The sequence below is a fragment of the Hyaena hyaena genome, unplaced genomic scaffold (genome assembly GCF_003009895.1).
Source record: "Hyaena hyaena isolate Hyena2069 unplaced genomic scaffold, ASM300989v1 scaffold_2, whole genome shotgun sequence".
Classification (NCBI taxonomy): Eukaryota; Metazoa; Chordata; class Mammalia; order Carnivora; family Hyaenidae; genus Hyaena; species Hyaena hyaena.
Genome location: NW_024080634.1, coordinates 4,016,354 through 4,019,684, shown reverse-complemented (window position 1 = coordinate 4,019,684; position 3,331 = coordinate 4,016,354).

Below are 3,331 nucleotides of genomic sequence, written 5' to 3'. Positions count from 1 at the left end.
TCACCCCTTACCTTGTTTAGGTTTTTCAATAAGCTTTTTTCTCTAAGCACCCTATTTGTGTGTGTGTGTCTGTGTGTGTGTCTGTGTGTGTGGTGTTAACACTTATGATCTGCCCTCTTAGCAATATACAATACTATATTGTTAACTATAGTCACGTGTGGTACATTAGATCTGCAGTATTCATGTTGCATCACTGTAACTTAGTACCCTTGACCTATGGCTCTTTACCTCCCCCTCCCCCAACCTCTGCTAAGCACTCTTCTAACTCTTATTTACATGAGCTTGACTATGTAGATTCCACATGTAAGTGAGATCAGGCAGTATTTGCCTTTCTGCGTGTGGCTTATTTCACTTACCAGGATGCCATCTAGATTTGTCCATGTCACAAGTGGCAGGTTTCCCTCCTTTTAAAGACTAAATAATATTCCATTGTGTGCATAGACCACATTTTTTAATCCATTCATCCATCAAAGGTTGTTTCTGTATCTTGACTGTTGTAAGAATGCAGTGAACATGGATGCCCAGCCTATTTTAAAACACAATTCCTGGGCACCTGGGCGGCTCAGTCAGTTAAGCATCTGACTCTTGGTTCCGTATCAGGTCATGATCTCATGGTTTGTGGGTCTGAGCCCCGCACTAGGCTCTGCGCAGACAGCTTGGGGCCTGCTTGGGATTCTTTCTCTCCTTCTCTCTCTGCCCCTCCTCCTCTCTCTCTCAAAATAAATTTTTAAAAATTAAAGTAACTAAAACACAATTCCTACTCTCTGCCAGCCTTTTCTTTTGTATCTTTCCCCCATAGCAGTTATCTCCGTATGACATAGAATGTGCTTTTCTTCCTTATTGTCTGTCTCTCTGCCCCTCACCCACTAGGATGGTGATACCATGAAGCCAAAGATTTTGTTTGTCACTGCCTAGAACAAAACTGGGCGCATGGTAGAAACTCAGTAAATCCTGAGTGAGTGAATGCATGTATGCTTTCAAATACATACGTATCGATCAGAACCTGTTTTCAAACTGCTTTTCTCAGTTGGTTTTATACTTCAGGGGACAAGCCAATGTCACAAGACACACTGTTCACAGAAATTCTTATCTACAGACTTCGATAAATACTTCAGCAAATACTTTTAATCATTAGCAAAGGCCAAGTCAGCTCGTGAACAGAAACACAAAAGGAAATGCCAAATAAACAGAATTGTGAAGGTCGAGATGAAGTTGCTTAAGAGGTTTGCACATTGTTAACTCGGCAACCAGCACCAGATTAGCTGTTTAAATACCAAGGAGGGTTAAACAGAGGTGACGGATTCAAGGCTGGGAGGCAAGAGGCAAAAGTACTGGTAATTAAGTAGCTTTTAGAAATTACTAGTAACTGCAAAGCTTTCTTACCATGTATTATGAGGACTCATGAAACAGGATAGCTCAGGGATTACCAAGGAGGCATTGCACTGTCATCACAGAACCTGACGTGGGGCTCGAACTCATGAACTGTGAGATCATGACCTGAGCTGAAATCAAGAGTCGGATGTTTAACCAACTGAGCCATCCAGGTGTTGCATAAATAAACAACTTAAGGATTTGTTTTGCTGTTTTTCCAGAACAGATAGACTCATTTTCACAGAGATCTTTTTCTCTAGTGAGTGTCTGGTCCTTTTAGAAGGGCCCCTGGGATTTCGATGTATATGTAACATTCAGATCCTGGGCTCTGCTATGCCTGAACCAAAGTCCCCCCAGCACTGATTTCTCTTCCAAGAGCTGGTCCTCCTTGCCTAAGACTGGCCCCAAACCTGTTTTAATTTTCCTGGCTTTGCCCAGTTAACTGTAAATGTGTATTTCAGTTTAAAAGAAGCCTATTGCTGAAGAATAGACCTAAATCGGAAGGCAAGGATTGAAGCAGATACTCCATCTTGCAATAAGGACATTGCGCAAACCAGCATGAGGAACGCCATGGTGAAATCAATGGGTTCTCAGGGCACATTGTTGCCTGATTTAAATCCCACGTTATCTCATATTAACTTTGCGATCTTCACTAAGTTTTTCATCTAGAACAGAAGTTATAACGGGACCGTGGCCATTGTAAGTCAGAGAATGTACGTATCCTATTCAGCACAGCCATTGCTATTGTTGGCATGGTGACCTCATGGTTAGAATTGTCCCAGAAGACACATCTTGACAGAACAGTGTGTTAAAGTGTTGGAAAAGCCGTGACACTTCGTCCCACTTAGCCATGACAGTCCTGACTTATTCTGTTGTCCCAGGAACATAAGCATAAGGGCACTCCCTGTCACTCTCATAAGTGTCTCGGTTGAGACAATGACTCATATGGCCACCCTCCCATGAACTCACCTAGTTAGTGAGAGTTTTTTCTGTTTTCTTTGCACATGATCTTGCACTGTCCTCAAAACAAACTAGATTTGGAACAAATACCTGTTGGACGAGAGAAGAAATTTTTGAAAACAAAGAGGAAGAAAGAGAGGGGAAGGAGAAAGGGGGGGGAGGCGGAGAAGCCTCCAACATTTGATTACGAACCACTTGCTGAAAGCCCTTCTGGAAAGGTAGCCTGCCATCTGGAAGGGAAAGGCGAAGTCATGTTGCAGGCTTCGGGTGTGCCTCTGTCAGTCTGGGGAGAAGGGGAGGCGTGGAAGTGTGTGGACCCCCATCCCGTGCCACACTGGCCCCTGGGCTCTTCTAGACACTAGTTCCAGGCTCTTATTCTCCCATTCCTCACCTCTGACCCCAGGAGCTGCTGTCACAATCCTGCTGAAGATAAAAGCAATATTAAACCTCAAGCCTGAGAGCCTATTTTAAGCCTTTTTCTATCTGTAAAGTTTTTTTCTAAGCATTTTGTTATTTTTCCCAAATGGTCCAATCTTCTGTATTTGCTCTCTACATGTTGTAGAAACCCAACTTCCTTTAAACTCTATTTTTTTTTTTAGTGTTTTATTTATTTTTGAGAGAGAGAGAGACAATGTGAGCACAGGAGGGTCAGAGAGAGAGGGAAACACAGAATCTGAAACATGCTCCAGGCTCTGAGCTAGCTGTCAACACAGAGCCCGACATGGGGTTCGAACCCACGAACCGTGAGATCGTGACCTGAGCCAAAGTTGGACGCTCAACTGACTGAGCCACCCAGGCGCCCCTCCTTTAAACTCTTTAAACTCCCAAGTTTTGGGGCACCAGGGTGCCTCGGTTAGTTAAGTATCCTATTCTTGATTTGGGCTCAGGTCATGATCTCAGGGTTTGTGGGTTCGAGCCCCATGTCAGGCTCTGTGCTGCCAGTGCAGGGCCTACTTGGCATTCTCTCTCTCCCTTCTCTGTCTCTTTCTGTCTCTCTGTC